Source organism: Nelumbo lutea, chromosome 1, assembly GCF_056320005.1.
Source record: "Nelumbo lutea isolate HS-2025 chromosome 1, American lotus-T2T, whole genome shotgun sequence".
Classification (NCBI taxonomy): domain Eukaryota; kingdom Viridiplantae; phylum Streptophyta; class Magnoliopsida; order Proteales; family Nelumbonaceae; genus Nelumbo; species Nelumbo lutea.
The window spans coordinates 194,896,873-194,914,346 of NC_142684.1; the positions used below are offsets into that span (position 1 = coordinate 194,896,873).

At 41.1% G+C, this 17,474-nt stretch overlaps 1 non-coding gene across 1 annotated transcript; it reads right to left on the reverse strand.

The window, feature by feature from the left end:
• Positions 1-1,271: 1,271 nt before the first annotated feature.
• Positions 1,272-1,378, reverse strand: LOC148880152 (small nucleolar RNA R71). The gene has a single exon (XR_016106334.1). It is a non-coding gene; the product is annotated as a small nucleolar RNA R71 (small nucleolar RNA).
• Between the last annotated feature and the right edge of the window lie 16,096 nt (positions 1,379-17,474).

Consider the following 17,474-nt stretch of genomic DNA (forward strand, 5'->3'; position numbering starts at 1 on the left):
ATTTCAGATCTTTTTACTACTGATTGATTTCGGTTTTGTGCAGATCTGTATACAGCATGTTTCATTGCTAATATCAGTAGGTTATCCTGCTGAATTGTTTAGTTTTAGTATGGCTACTCCATCTGGTGTTTGGTGATGCATAGCTCATCAAAACAGTGGGCTCAGATCTGATATTTAGTAGCCTTCCAATATGGAAATCAGACCTGAGCACAACTGTGCTATTATATTTATTGTTGTTCTCGGTGGCTTCTGAGATTTCAGAGCTGATCTCAATTTTGTGTAGAACTGATGTCTGAATTGCTATCAATCCTTTGTACATTGACTTTAGTTTAGTGTATTGACCTTCAGTAGCACAGAAGAGCCTTTTAATATGAAACTCAGACCTGAACACAATCACTGCTGATCCGCACTTGGCTGTCCTCAGTAGCTGCTAAGATTTCATAACTGTATATTACTGTTCTCAGTAGCTACTGAGATTTCAGCTCTCAGCAGTTTAGATCTGTGTAATTAAATCCCGTCCCTGATTTCAGCAATATAAAGAAGAGGAATTTGTAAACTGTTGTTCTACTCAGAGATTACTGAATTCAGACCTGTTTGTAAATTGCTACTGAATTTTGTATATTGAATAAGATGTTGATATGCTTTTAGTTAGCTGCATTTATTTATTTTAGGATGTAGGTTTGTATATTCCAATACTTCACTTTACATTTTCAGTTGTAATAGGATTAGTTATTTATTTTCTTTTGTGAATATTGGCATTTTTATTGCTTTGACTTTAACAGTTTATGACAAGCAGACCTGAACTGGAAGAGATCCTTTACGACCCAGAGATTGAACGGACTCTCCATGTCCGTTTGAGAGCTGCTAAGCAAGTCAGACAAGAAGCACAAGAAATGGCTGAACAAAGAACTATGATGGATTATGCCAAGCCCACCCTCACCGGGACTGTCTCCAGCATTATCAGGCCAACTATTGCTGCCAATAACTTCGAAATTAAACCGGCCATAATCCAAATGATACAAAATACGGTTCAGTTTTGTGGTATGGCCCATGAGGATCCGAATGCCCATATTGCTAACTTCTTGGAAATCTGTGACACCTTCAAACACAATGGGGTAAGTGATGATGCCATCCGGCTGAGGTTATTCCCATTTTCTTTGAAGGATAAAACCAAAGCTTGGTTGAACTCATTACCGGCAGGATCTATAGCCACATGGGACGAAATGGCCAGTCGTTTTCTCTCTAAATATTTTCCCCCTTCTAAAACTGCTAAAATGAGGAATGACATCACTACTTTTTTCCAGCAAGAGGGGGAATCTCTCTATGAGTCCTGGGAACGTTACAAGGAGCTACTAAGGAGGGTTCCTCACCATGGCCTTCCGATTTGGCTGCAGGTGCAAACATTTTATAATGGTCTGACCGATTCAAACAAGACCATCTTAGATGCAGCAGCTGGGGGCTCCATAAACAATAAGACTCCCGAGGTTGCCCATGCACTCATCGAGGAGATGGCAGCCAATAACTACCAATGGCATTCAGAAAGGACACCAGTTAGAAAGCAGCATGGCCTTCATAATGTGGATACATACACAGCTCTCTCTGCACAAATAGGAGCACTTAGAAAAAAAATTTGATGAGATGCAGATGGCAGCTATGCATGTACAGTATGATAAGTGTGGGGGAGGCCATGATAGCACTGAATTCCAAGTTGGCAGTCAGACTTTTCAGTCCACAGAACAAGTAGACTTTGTTGGAAACTTTACAAGACAGCCAGGAAATCAGTGCCATCATGCCCATAACCCCGGATGGAGAGGCCACCTGAATCAGCATGCACCTAAGCCTTTCCACCAAAACTTCTATCAGCCGGAACCGAAATCTAACTTGGAGGAGCTGATGACCAAGTTCATAACTCGTGCGGAAAATAGATTTCAGAAAAATGAAACATCGATAAGGAACTTGGAAACTCAGGTTGGGCAGCTGGCACAGATGATTTCAGAAAGGGCTCTGGGTACCTTACCTAGTAACACCATGGTAAACCCAAGGAAACAAGAGGCTGTTGGGAGAATTCCCAATTCAGATACTTAGTCATAAACTGTCTTACTTGCTTTTTGTTTTTATTTTTCATAGCATTTAAGTTTAGTTAGTTTTTCTTAGAATTTAATTGAATAAAGATACTGATCTCCTCTTCTAGTTTGCAAGTGATTTCTAGCAGAAGAAGTTTTCCACCGACAACATATTGCAGAATTTAAGAATGATCTTCAAGGAAGTCCTCTAAATACCTCCTATTACTTGATGATGCTCTTGCTAGTTTTATTGTTACTGCCTAACACTACGAACATTGAGGACAATGTTCATCTCAGGTGTGGGGGAGTGAGCCTGAGGCTAGGGTATGGGGGTTGAAACCATGCACCTCATGCACCCCAACACACATATGCAGGCAATGACATCACAAAAAAAAAAAAAAAAAAAGACTGGAACCCCTCAAGTTCATTACTATTTATTTGATGATTTTTTTTAAGAAGGAATTCAATGAGTTGAGGGAGACTGATGTACTTGTTAAGTTTTTATTCTTGTGAATGACCCAATTTGATATATGCAGGAGAAAAGGGGAGCTGAATATGCCTTTTCAGCATGACTAGCCCTAACTTCCTTCATGTGTATGGAAGCCCTTGATTTCATTGCTAATGGTCAAGAGAGCTAGTGCACATCTGAAGTGCTAATTCTTGAGGTTCAATAATTGCAAAGAAGGACAAAAGCCCAAATTGACTCCGCTATTTTGAGTTGAATAGTAAAACTAGCAGCTCAGAACATGAGTCCTACCTCAAGTAAGTGACCAGTGTGAGATGGAGCATAAGATGCACTCACACCAAAAAAAAAAAAAAAAAAAAAAAAAAAAGAAGAAAAGAAAAGAGAGAGAAAAGTGTGTGAGATGGAGCATAAAATGCACTCACACCGAAAAAAAAAAAAAAAAAAAAAAAAAGAAAAGGGTGAGATGGAGCATAAGATGCACTCACCCTTAGAAATAAGTAATTGTGGTGACAACCGAGGTTCAAAGGGGCACTCTAAAGTTGAACTCTCATTGAGATTTAGTTATAGATGTGAAACTTAGTGAAATTTGATTATTAACCTTGACAATTAAGGAGCTGATTTATATATGAATTAGGAGTGAAGGCTAGACTATGATGAAATTCATATTCTCCTTTCCTCGGATCTGATACATATCTTAAATGGTAATTTACAAGAATAAGAGTTGAGCACTTACAAAAGTTCCCCGACTACTCAATGCATTTCTATCTTAAAAAGTTCACCAGGTAAATGGTGAGAACAGAAGGGGGGAATGTTAAGTTTATGGCTGATGTCTTTGCTTGAGGACAAGCAAAAGCTTAAGTGTGGGGGTATTTGATGAACTTACAATTTATCTATAATTTTTGAGGACTTTAGCATGGATTTTTATGCCGGTTTTATTAATTTTTGCCTTAATTTAGCTTAATGCTAAGAATAAGTTCAGGGATAATCAATCCAAATAAGGAAGGAAAAAGGCAAGAAAAGAAGGTTCAAAAAGACCAATTTCAGTCCAGCCCGGTCATGGAAGCAAGAGAGAGCACTTCGGCCCAAAAAGAGCAAGTTAATTCCTTGAGAAAACCCAAGAAAATAAAGCCTAGCTATTTGGAGAATTCGGCCCAGCAAGGAAGGCCCATTTTTAGCCCAAATAACAGCCTAGAGTGTAGCCCACATGAGCTCAAAAGCAAGCTAAGTTGTAGCCCAAATAGCAGCCCAAAGGGAGCTAGGGGCGGCAACTTCTAGGAGTTTCTTGAAGAGAAGGAGGGAGCACTCTAGAAGGTTCATGAGGGGTGTAATACACCCCATTCTAGAGGTTTCAAGAAGGGGCAAGAGCCCCCTTGAAAAACTATATAAGGAGGCCTCTAGGAGAGGAGAGAGTTGTTCAATTGCTTGAGAGGAAGGCTCTCCCACTCTTAGAGGTTCGGCCACCTTGAGAGAAGAGAAGAAAAGAAGGCTAGGCGCAAGGAAGAAGAAGAAGAAGGGCTGAAGGAAGTTCAAGACAAGCAAGCTAGAAGAAGAAGGTGAGTTCGAATTGAGGGTTTGTGATTCAAAGATCTTTTGTAATAAATCATTTGTAGTTTCATTCTCTTTTGATTTGAATTCAGTTTCTTAGTTATATGTTCTTTCTTCTTTCTCCTTGTTTCCATTCTTCCTTGATGTATTTCAGCTTGTAAAATTTTAGTTCAGCAATCTAATTCTTTTTGATTCATTCAAATGGTCATGCATTGTATTTGAAGTTTCTTGAATAAGGGTGTGATTGTAGATTAATTCGGCCAACCAACCTTCAAAACTCAGATCTGAATTCTCAGATCTGAGATTGCAAGATCTGAATTGCTTGAAAGAGAATTCAGATCTGCAATTTTCAGATTGGGCGAATTAATCTACAGCTTGGAATTCCTAGAGTGCTTGAGAGAGACTCTAAGAATTCAGATCTACTATTCAAGAACTGAATTGAGTGCAAGGTTAGAGATAACTTGCACAATTCAGTTGGTGATCAATTCAGATTTGAATTGATGCCTTAGAAGTGTTTGAAGAAATGAATGCATGGGGATTAGATTCTTGCTAGAGATAGAAGAACCGTCACTCATGCATAGGATGAACATGCGCTTGAGAGAGGCTATTCATGACCTTGGGGTTTCACCAAACCAAGGCTCAATCATGATTCATTCGAATGATCCAAATTGATAGATTGCTGAATTCTGAGATTGACATTTACTGCTTACTCTTCTAACCTGAATTGAAGGCAATTGGGCCAATGATTTAGATAGATTTTAATTTAGGATTTCTTAGCTTTCATTAGAGTTTTGATTTATTTGTTAATCAGATAAGAAATGTTCAATTTAGTATTGGTAATTGTTTCCTAAATCCTCGTGGGAACGATACTTCACTCACTACTTGGTTTAATTCTGTGTAAAACCCTAAAACTGGACATTTATAGAGACTCATGTTAGTTTTAAATGTTCACAGCCGTTGGATAAGTCTGGGGAGATTTATCCTGCCAAGGCTGATGCTGGTGTGCCACCAAGTGTTGGGATGGCCTGTCTCAGCCATCAGGGTAAGACCCGAGGCACATGCAGTATGGGATTACTTGAATCCTTGAAACGGACCAGATTTCTAGTCTTGCCCTGGACCTTGGAGATAGATGGGCAAAACTGGAAAGTTACACCTGAACCCTAGACTCGATTATGACACTTCACTAGGTGTTGGATCAGACTGTCTTTGATATGCCAATCAGTGAGATCCTTAGCGGGGATCAAAACCTGGGTATGTTGGGGCAGTTTGAGAATTCATCTGAGTGGGTGATCATAGTGACAGAATCAGCCACTTTGCGGACAAAGGGTAATGATCGGGGATGCACTCTCTCTGATGGAAACCAAACTGCCGGCAGTTGATTTCAATCGTTGGAATTTTGTTTTGCAAAATTAATATATTTTATATATATATATATATATATGTACGGTTTCAAATTGTTTGCAAATGGTTTTAATTCCCGGGATCCATGTGAGAGGAGAGTGCGGCACTGTTCCTTGCAGCCGAGGGAGAGGTCCTCTCTTGTCGGGCAGTGCTTGATCATTAAGGGCTGAGAGGTTAAGTGTAAGACCATTGAGGATAATACCTGATGGGCTAATCTTGCACCTGCCCACAGTCCCTGGGTTTTTATAAGATGGCTTGGCCCAGGGACCACTTAATGTAAGTGTTGGGCCCATAGGGTCCATATGATGGACTCAAGGGGTTCATTGAGTTTTTCAGTGAATTCGGCTGGGGCCTTGTATTAAAGGCTGGGCCGAACCCATGTGGCTGGTGTGTAAATCAATGCTTGGGTCCCACGCCATACAAAGAAGCCCAACTGGGCAGCAGATTGGAAAGTAATTAGACACTGAACACTTAATGGGCCAGAAGCCCATTTCGAGGTGGGCTGATATGATCACCCATCCTTGGGGCGAATCTGAGATTAATGTTAGTAAAAGAAGTGGGATTTTAGCCTTATCCACTCTTGGAGACCAAATTCAAATTAGATTTGAATCTGGTAACCTCCTGATAAGATCAGGAGTAAGCTAACTTTATCTGCAGATAGGATTAAGATTATCCCCTATCCAAATACTGATTTGGATTGGGATAACTCCTAATTAAGAGGATTCTTAATCAAGAAGAAAGGAGGAGAAACCCTAACCAAGAAAGAGAAATATCAGATTTCGAACCACCTTGAGGAGAGATAGGATATCTCTTGCGAATTGAGATATGATCTCATTCATACTCCAGAAAAAGAAAAAGGCAGTTCAGCCTTTTCGCCTTTAGAGTTCTCCTCCTGCCGCCGCCATCCTTTTTTTTGCAAGATTAGATCTTTGCAGAAAAAGAAAATCTAGAAATCTGTTCTTGACATTAGTCTTGCAACAATGACTAAAAGGATTCAGTGTTTAGTGTTTCCAGAGGATTCTTGTGAAGGATCCAGTGTGTAGGACGCATACTGCTGGTTCTGTTTCATCCACAGCTGTGTCATCTTTAGCCGGAACGGATCTTGGAGCATTCTTTGGGCGTGAACACCAACTTTGGGAGATACTGCTTCTCCGGATCAGGTATATTCCTCCCATTTATCTTTTGGTACAGATCTGGTTTGATTATGGTTCAAGTAGGATCCTTGAATATTGTATTCTAAATTTAGGGAATATAATTCCCAGTTGGGAGAAGGTAGGAAATTTTTGAAATTCGCCCACCCATTCCGCAACCTTAATGGTGTCCATTAGATGGATCCTACCATTCTTTCAGTGGTATCAGAGCCACAGGTTCGAATCTTGAACCAATGGAAAATCAGATCTGACCCTGCGTAGATGGATAGAAGGTGTTCTTTCAAGATTTGCGCAGATTGTTTTCTTTATTTCAAGAAACTGTTTCTTGTTAAGGGCGATTGATCTGAAATTAATTTTTATTAAATCCAAAATTTATTTAGAATTGTTTTTTATTTATTTTGATTTAATGGACTGTTCGAACCTGGAGATCACAGTGCAGATTTGGCGCAGATAGTCTGCGCACCCTTTTTCTTTCTATTTATTTATATTCGGTTTGTAAATAATTTTTTTTATTTTAGACTGAATGTATAGGATTTGATCAAGAATGTAATTAATAGAAATAGGATTTCTGTTATTTTTCTTGATTAAAGAAGAAGGAAGAAGAAGGCGGCGCTGGAGATTTGCAGTTGGAGAAATCGCTTTCTACGATTTGCAGTTTGTGAAACTGCAACCCTTGTGATTAACCTCTGTTTTGCAGGTGGTGCGAATAGTCCATAGTTTGATTTGTGATTGTTTGAAATCAAAATTATTAATCTCAGATCTTTCATGAATTAATTCTTGAATTGAAAATTAGTTTTGGATCCTCTCGGACTAGATTGGACCAAAACTGTTTGGACCGAATCTGGGGTTCGATAGGGACTGTTTTTCAGTCTGTATTTCTCACACTTGCTGTTCCAAATCTGATGTTCAATTGCAGGGATTAATTCAGCCCACCTATAAAGCCCAGTTTTAAAGGGTTAAAACTGCAAAAGGCCCATTACTGTGAGATAAGCTGTATGGGCCAAACTGCTATCTGCGATTCAGCCCATACACCTAGTAGTCATTAATTGTTAATGACTTAGATTTTAAATGGGTTGTTCAATTGGCTTTACAGTAGTTAATTGATTGGATCAATTCCTCCTTTACATGTGATGTTTGGATGTTTGATGTGCTGCGACCATGGGCCATAAGTACTTGGCCCATGAAGACTCGTTAGTGGCTCTTGCGCACACCATGGCTAAATGCACATCATTGCCATAGTGTCCTTCAAGGTCATTGGATGACCCCTCTTTGCTTGGTGGGCCATACAACCCTGAATAGGGATGCGTACGGAACCCCTAGCCGATTAAGGCCCACCAGAAATCTGACTTTATGAAAGTCAGTGGGAGCCACTCTGGTTTCACCTAAATTAAAACTAGGGCGTTTTTGTTCCCTCCAGCAAATATGAATGCATGTGATAGGGAGACCCATATGATGGACTCTCTAAAGGCCTTCCGTCATTAGCACAATGATGGGTCCTTCAGTAATGAGGAAACGCACCATAAAATTGGGCTATCCATTTGCTGTTGGATCAATTAGAGTGTTTCATAAGATGATAGGGGCGTCATAGACCGATGTGGGAGGGGCTTCACCAGAAAATGGGAACTCTCTCACGGTACCTTGGCGTAACTGATGTGTGGCTCATTGTGACACTAGCAAGTGCACTAGCCGTTCAAGTAATAAAGTAGAGAGTGAAGTATCGTTCCCACGAGGATTTAGGAAACAATTACCAATACTAAATTGAGCACTTCTTATCTGATCAACAAATAAATCAAAACTCTAATGAAAGCTAAAAAATCCTAAATTAAAATCTATCTAAATCATTGGTCCAATTGCCTTCAAATCAGGTTAGAAGAGTAAGCAGTAAATGTCAATCTCAGAATTCAGCAATCTATCAATTTGGATCATTCGAATGAATCATGATTGAGCCTTGGTTTGGTGAAACCCCAAGGTCATGAACAGCCTCTCTCAAGCGCATGTTCATCCTATGCATGAGTAATGGTTCTTCTATCTCTAGCAAGAATCTAATCCCCATGCATGCATTTCTTCAAACACTTCTAAGTCATCAATTCAAATCTGAATTGATCACCAACTGAATTGTGCAAGTTATCTCTAACCTTGCACTCAATTCAGTTCTTGAATAGTAGATCTGAATTCTTAGAGTCTCTCTCAAGCACTCTAGGAATTCCAAGCTGTAGATTAATTCGCCCAATCTGAAATTTGCAGATCTGAATTCTCTTTCAAGCAATTCAGATCTTGCAATCTCAGATCTGAGAATTCAGATCTGAGTTTTGACGGTTAGTTGGCCGAATTGATCTACAATCACACCCTTATTCAAGAAACTTCAAGTACAATACATGACCATTTGAATGAATAAAAAAGAATTAGATGGCTGAACTGAAATTTTACAAACTGAAATACATCAAGGAAGAATGGAAACAAGGAGAAAGAAGAAAGAAAATATACAAAGAAACTAAATTCAAATCAAAAGAGAATGAAACTACAAATGATTTATTACAAAAGATCTTTGAATCACAAACCCTCAATTTGAACTCACCTTCTCTTCTAGCTTGCTTGTCTTGAACTTCCTTCAGCCCTTCTTCTTCTTCTTCCTTGCGCCTAGCCTTCTTCTCTTCTCTTCTCTCAAGGTGGCCGAACCTCTAATAGTGGGAGAGCCTTCCTCTCAAGCAATTGAACAACTTTCTCCCCTCCTAGAGGCCTCCTTATATAGTTTTTCAAAGGGGCTCTTGCCCCTTCTTGAAGCCTCTAGAATGGGGTGTATTACACCCCTCATGAACCTTCTAGAGTGCTCCCTCCTTCTCTTCAAGAAACTTCTAGGAGTTGCCGCCCCTAGCTCCCTTTGGACTGCTATTTGGGCTACAACTTAGCTTGCTTTTGAGCTCAAGTGGGCTACACTTTAGGCTGTTATTTGGGCTAAAAATGGGCTGGGCCGAAATTTCCTTCTTGCTAAGCTTCTTCCCTTGGATTTTCCAAAGAGTTTCACTTGCTCTTCTTGAGCCGAATGAAATTCTCTTGCTCTCATGGCTGGGCCGGGCTGAACTTGATAAATTTTGGGTTTTCTTTTCTTGCTTTTGCCTTCTTTTTGTTGATTTGGCTCCCCCTGAAATCTTTCTTGCAATCAAGGTAAAATAGGGCAAAATTTAATTAAACCATCATAAAATTTCATGCGAAAACCTCATAAAATATAGATAAATTGTAGGTTCATCAGTAACCTAAATATGATGGGTGTGCACTCACTGGACAGAAAGGTTTACCTGAAAACGGCTCTAAACCTTGTCTGACAGAGGCCAAAAGAAAACTCATTTGATGAGTGGATATGATCCGTCACAGAAAGGTGGTGGGGTTATGCAGCTGAAACACTTGGCTTCACGCACCCCATGTGATTTCCCACATTTCCAGAGACATTTCGTCGTCTCCGTCACTGAGAAAGGAGGGAAATCTCAGAGATGAACAAATGGGAATGGAACATAGATTAAAAGCCATATCTATGTAGGTAACATGAATCAAACTAAGGTTGTGGACTAATGATTTTGCTATTTTATCAGAAAATGGCAAATGGTCAATTTGCAAAGCTTCTAGATGATAACAAGCTTAAGGGCCCAAACTATGCCGACTGGTACAGAAATCTTATGTTGGTCCTAACATCCGAAAAGTTAGACAAGGTGGTGAAAAATCCTGCCCCGGAACGTCCGGGTGATAGGGCTTCTGAGGCCCGTAGGAGGGACTACCAAGAGTGGGAGGATACGAGCTCCCTAGCCCGCTGCTTTGTCGTTGCCTCATTAGACAACTCAATACAGAGGCAGTTCGATCAGATCAAACTAGCCAAGGACATATTGGACAGTCTAAGAACAATGTATGAAGAGCAGAACCGTTCTACTCTACAGAAGGTCCTGAATTTGTTCATGACCGCGCAGATGACCAAAGGGCAGAAAGTTCATGACCATTGTCTTCGGATGATCGGTTACATTAACGAACTTGAAGCTCTTGGATCCAGGCTAGATCTTGGCATGCAAGTGGATGCCATCCTCTATTCTTTGCCCTCTTCCTTCAATGCGTTCACAATGAACTACAATATGAATAAGATGAATGTCAGCATCCAGGAACTCAGCAATATGTTGCAGAGAGCCGAGGATCTACTCAAAAAGGATGAGCCTGTGGTTATGCTTGCTGAAGCTAACAAATCGGGAAAGAAAAAGAGAAAGGCAAAGAAGCCTCAGAAGAAGGCTGCCAATCCTAAGAAGCAGAAGAAGAACAAGGCATCTGATGTCTGTCACTTCTGCAAGCAGACCGGCCACTGGAAGAGGAATTGTCCTGCCTACCTGGAATCTAAGAAAGGTAACATCGAAACTTGTGTCATAGAAACTAACATGTTAGTTACATCTGTGTCCTGGTGTGTTGACTCCGGGGCTTCAACTCATGCGTGTAACTCACTGCAGGGGTTCAAAGTTAGCAGAAGGTTGAGTGAAGGTGAAGTGACACTATTCTTGGGAACAACTGCAAGTGTTGCAGCGGCGGCAATAGGAACCGTAGAATTAGTTTTTAAAGAAGGAATGCTTGTACTTAAAGATTGTCTTTATGTACAGAACTTGAGAAGAAATTTAATTTCTGTTTCAAAACTGTGTGCGGATGGATATACTGTTTATTTTAGTAATATGATTACTGTTAAACGGAATAATAAATTCATCGCATGCGGGGAACTAGAGAACGGTCTCTATGTTCTACATCCTTCTCTGGAAACTAACTTAACCGAAACTACGTCGGTCAAAAATCCCAAGAAAATGAGTCGTGATACAGTAAGTCCCACGTGCCTCTGGCATTACCGACTTGGCCATATCGGTATTGACCAAATCACAAGGCTGGTAAAGGATGGTCCTTTGGATTTTCTAACCGTAGAAAATCTTCCCACTTGTGAACCTTGCCTTCAAGGTAAGATGTCTAAGCGGCCATTTGACGGTAAGCCTGAAAGATCTGAAGGCACACTTGACCTAATACATACTGATGTATGTGGTCCCCTGAGTGTTAGGACACAGAACCAACACGTGTACTTCATCACCTTTTCAGATGATTTTTCACGATATGGTTACGTGTACCTAATGAGACATAAGTCTGAATCATTTAAAAAGTTTAAAGAGTTCAGACAGGAAGTCGAGAAACAGTTAGGGAGAGAAATTAAGGCCCTTCGATCAGATCGAGGTGGCGAGTATCTCTCTGACAAATTCAGGGACTACTTAAAGGCCAATGGGATAGTGTCACAATTAGCCCCTCCTGCTACACCACAACTTAACGGTGTTTCAGAGAGGAGGAATAGGACCTTATTGGATATGGTCTGGTCGCTTCTCATACACTCAGAGTTACCCACATCCTTTTGGGGTTACGCATTAGAGACTGCAATTTATGTGCTGAATCGGGTTCCAACCAAATCGGTTCTGAATACTCCATATGAACTTTGGACCGGAAAGAAACCAAGTGTCAGATACTTGAAGATTTGGAGTTTTCCAGCACACGTTAAAAGAACGAGTGCAGACAAGTTGGAATCCAAGACCAGTCGTTGCCTATTTGTAGGCTACCCAAGAGGCTCTGTAGGTTACCTATTCTATGACCCAAGTGAGCAGAAAGTGTTCTGCAGTCGTAACGCGCAATTCTTGGAAAGTGACTATATCCTGGACACCCATCGTCAGGAAGTTGTTCTTGATGAGGAGAGCTCAGGAGCAGTGGGAGATGTCCCACAAATTCCAGGTAATTATCAACCTAGAAGAACCACCCGGGTATCCAGACCACCAGTCCGATATGGTTATGACCAGGATAGTTACCTGGTGGAAACCTTGACTAGTGAAGAGGATCCCGTGACTTACGCGGAAGCTATGTTAGACATAGACTCCCAAAAGTGGGTGGAGGCCATGAGAGCTGAAATGGACTCAATGGATACCAATGGAGTCTGGACTCTAGTGGATCCGCCCCCCGGGGTAAAAGCAATTGGTTGCAAATGGATCTACAAGAGGAAGAAGGGCCCCGATGGTAGGATTGTGACCTTTAAAGCTCGCTTGGTGGCGAAAGGGTATACTCAGAAAGAAGGCATCGACTATGAGGAAACCTTTTCGCCCGTGGCCATGCTTAAATCCATTAGGATCCTGCTAGCTGTAGCAGTGTACCATGACTATGAGATTTGGCAAATGGATGTCAAAACCGCGTTCCTGAATGGAGATCTTAGTGAAGATATCTACATGCAGCAGCCGCAAGGATTCATTGCTGCTGGTCAGGAACACATGGTATGTATACTTAATAGATCCATATATGGACTTAAGCAGGCTTCTAGGAGTTGGAACATCCGTTTTGATTCTGCAGTCAAAACGTTTGACTTTGAGCAGAATCCGGATGAGCCCTGTGTTTATAGGAAGTCCAGTGGGGATAAGATCACCTTTTTGGTGTTGTACATGGACGATATCCTACTCATTGGGAATGATGTAGGAATGTTGACTTCGGTCAAGGTATGGCTATCACAGTAGTTCTCCATGGAAGATCTTGGAGAAGCTTCATACATACTGGGTCTTCGACTCTATAGAGATAGATCGAAGCGGATAATTGGATTATCCCAGGCTGCTTATATTGACAAAATTGTCAAGAGGTACAGCATGGAGAACTCCAAGAAAGGAAACGTTCCTTTCAGGCACGGAGTCACTCTCTCCAAGAAGATGTCTCCCAAGACTTCTGAGGAGATTGAGAGCACGAGAGATGTTCCCTATGCCTCAGCCGTAGGGAGCATCATGTATGCCATGCTGTGCACTCGCCCTGACATTGCTCAGGCGGTGAGTGTGGTAAGCAGATTCCAGGCAAACCCAGGGCAGGAGCATTGGACTGCTGTGAAGAACATACTCAAATACCTTCGAATGACAAAAGAGTTTTGTCTGGTATTCGATGGTAGTTCACTGCAAGTGCTAGGGTATACCGATGCCGATTTCCAATCGGATCCAGATGATAGAAAGTCTACATCTGGGTATGTTTTCACGATAGGATCGTGTGCTATTTGCTGGAAAAGCAGCAAACAGGGGTCCACTGCAGACTCCACAACCGAGGCTGAGTACATTGCCGCAAGTGAAGCTGCCAAGGAAGCCGTGTGGATGAAGAAGTTCATACACGAATTGGGAGTGATTCCATCCAGCACATCTCCCATCCCGTTGTTGTGTGACAACAATGGAGTGATCGCCCAGGCTAAAGAGCCTCGGGCTCCCTCGAAGTTGAAGCATATCGAGAGAAAGTACCATGTATTGCGGGAGATCGTTGGTAGAGGGGACGTCCTGATTCAGAAGGTAGCATCAGCGGATAATGTGGCAGACCCATTGACTAAGCCACTGACACAGAAGGTGTTTGAGAAACACGTGGAAAGTATGGGACTCCGGCTTGTACCAGATTGGATCTAAGTGCACGTGGGAGCTGTTAGACAGTTTTTGTATGCCCTTAGCTTCAATCTGATTTGATGTACTTTTGTTATTTAGTGGAAATAAATAAAGTGCATGTTTGATTCATGTTGTTTGGTTTAATTCTGTGTAAAACCCTAAAACTGGACATTTATAGAGACTCATGTTAGTTTTAAATGTTCACAGCCGTTGGATAAGTCTGGGGAGATTTATCCTGCCAAGGCTGATGCTGGTGTGCCACCAAGTGTTGGGATGGCCTGTCTCAGCCATCAGGGTAAGACTCGAGGCACATGCAGTATGGGATTACTTGAATCCTTGAAACGGACCAGATTTCCAATCTTGCCCTGGACCTTGGAGATAGATGGGCAAAAATGGAAAGTTACACCTGACCCCTAGACTCGATTATGACACTTCACTAGGTGTTGGATCAGGCTGCCTTTGATATGCCAATCAGTGAGATCCTTAGCGGGCATCAAAACCTGGGTATGTTGGGGCAGTTTGAGAATTCATCTGAGTGGGTGATCATAGTGACAGAATCATCCACTTTGTCGGACAAAGGGTAATGATTGATGAACTTACAATTTATCTATAATTTTTGAGGACTTTAGCATGGATTTTTATGCCGGTTTTATTAATTTTTGCCTTAATTTAGCTTAATGCTAAGAATAAGTTCAGGGATAATCAATACAAGAAAATGAAGGAAAAAGGCAAAAAAAGAAGGTTCAAAAAGACCAATTTCAGTCCAGCCCGGTCGTGGAAGCAAGAGAGAGCACTTCGGCCCAAAAAGAGCAAGTGAATTCCTTGAGAAAACCCAAGAAAATAAAGCCTAACTATGAGTAGAATTCGGCCCAGCAAGGAAGGCCCATTTTTAGCCCAAATAACAGCCTAAAGGGAGCTAGGGGCGGCAACTCCTAGATGTTTCTTGAAGAGAAGGAGGGAGCACTCTAGAAGGTTCATGAGGGGTGTAATACACCCCATTCTAGAGGCTTCAAGAAGGGGCAAGAGCCCCCTTGAAAAACTATATAAGGAGGCCTCTAGGAGGGGAGAAAGTGGTTCAATTGCTTGAGAGGAAGGCTCTCCCACTCTTAAAGGTTCGGCCACCTTGAGAGAAGAGAAGAAAAGAAGGCTAGGCGCAAGGAAGAAGAAGAAGAAGGGCTGAAGGAAGTTCAAGACAAGCAAGCTAGAAGAAGAAGGTGAGTTCGAATTGAGAGTTTGTGATTCAAAGATCTGTAATAAATCATTTGTAGTTTCATTCTCTTTTGATTTGAATTCAGTTTCTTAGTTATATGTTCTTTCTTCTTTCTCCTTGTTTCCATTCTTCCTTGATGTATTTCAGCTTGTAAAATTTCAGTTAAGCAATCTAATTCTTTTTGATTCATTCAAATGGTCATGCATTGTATATGAAGTTTCTTGAATAAGGGTGTGATTGTAGATTAATTCGGCCAACTAACCTTCAAAACTCAGATCTGAAATCTCAGATTTGAGATTGCAAGATCTGAATTGCTTGAAAGAGAATTCAGATCTGCAATTTTTAGATTGGGCGAATTAATCTACAGCTTGAAATTCCTAAAGTGCTTGAGAGAGACTCTAGGAATTCAGATCTACTATTCAAGAACTGAATTGAGTGCAAGGTTAGAGATAACTTGCACAATTCAGTTGGTGATCAATTCAGATTTGAATTGAAGCCTTAGAAGTATTTGAAGAAATGCATGCATGGGGATTAGATTCTTGCTAGAGATAGAAGAACCGTCACTCATGCATAGGAAGAACATGCACTTGAGAGAGGCTGTTCATGACCTTGGGGTTTCACCAAACCAAGGCTCAATCATGATTCATTCGAATGATCCAAATTGATAGATTGCTAAATTCTGAGATTGACATTTACTGCTTACTCTTCTAACCTGAATTGAAGGCAATTGGGCCAATGATTTAGATAGATTTTAATTTAGGATTTCTTAGCTTTCATTAGAGTTTTGATTTATTTGTTGATCAGATAAGAAATGTTCAATTTAGTATTGGTAATTGTTTCCTAAATCCTCGTGGAAACGATACTTCACTCACTACTTTATTACTTGAACGGCTAGTGCACTTGCTAGTGTCACAATGAGCAACACATCAATGATCGGGGATGCACTCTCTCTGATGGAAACCAAACTGCCGGCAGTTGATTTCAATCGTTGGAATTTTGTTTTGCAAAATTAATATATTTATATATATATATATGTACGGTTTCAAATTGTTTGCAAATGGTTTTAATTCCCGGGATCCATGTGAGAGGAGAGTGTGGCACTATTCCTTGCAGCCGAGGGAGAGGTCCTCTCTTGTCGGGCAGTGCTTGATCATTAAGGGCTGAGAGGTTAAGTGTAAGACCATTGAGGATAATACCTGATGGGCTAATCTTGCACCTGCCCACAGTCCCTGGGTTTTTATAAGATGGCTTGGCCCAGGGACCACTTAATGTAAGTGTTGGGCCCATAGGGTCCATATGATGGATTCAAGGGGTTCATTGAGTTTTTCAGTGAATTCGGCTGGGGCCTTGTATTAAAGGCTGGGCCGAACCCATGTGGCTGGTGTGTAGATCAATGCTTGGGTCCCACACCATACAAAGAAGCCCAACTGGGCAGTAGATTGGAAAGTAATTAGACACTGAACACTTAATGGGCCAGAAGCCCATTTCCAGGTGGGCTGATATGATCACCCATCCTTGGGGCGAATCTGAGATTAATGTTAGTAAAAGGATTGGGCTTTTAGCCTTATCCACTCTTGGAGACCAAATTCAAATTAGATTTGAATCTGGTAACCTCCTGATAAGATCAGGAGTAAGCTAACTTTATCTGCAGATAGGATTAAGATTATCCCCTATCCAAATACTGATTTGGATTGGGATAACTCCTAATTCGGAGGATTCTTAATCAAGAATAAAGGAGGAGAAACCCTAACCAAGAAAGAGAAATATCAGATTTCGAACCACCTTGAGGAGAGATAGGATATCTCCTGCGAATTGAGATAGGATCTCATTCATACTCCAGAAAAAGAAAAAGGCAGTTCAGCCTTTTCGCCTTTAGAGTTCTCCTCCTGCCGCCACCATCTGTTTTGCAAGATTAGATCTTTGCAGAAAAAGAAAGTCAAGAAATCTGTTCTTGACATTAGTCTTGCAACAAAGACTAAAAGGATTCAGTGTTTAGTGATTCCAGAGGATTCTTGTGAAGGATCCAGTGTGTTGGACGCACCCTGCTGGTTCTGTTCCATCCACAGCTGTGTCATCTTTAGCAGGAACGGATCTTGGAGCATTCTTTGGGCGTGAACACCAACTTTGGGAGATACTGCTTCTATGGATCAGGTTTATTCCTCCCATTTATCTTTTTGTACAGATCTGGTTTGATTATGGTTCAAGTAG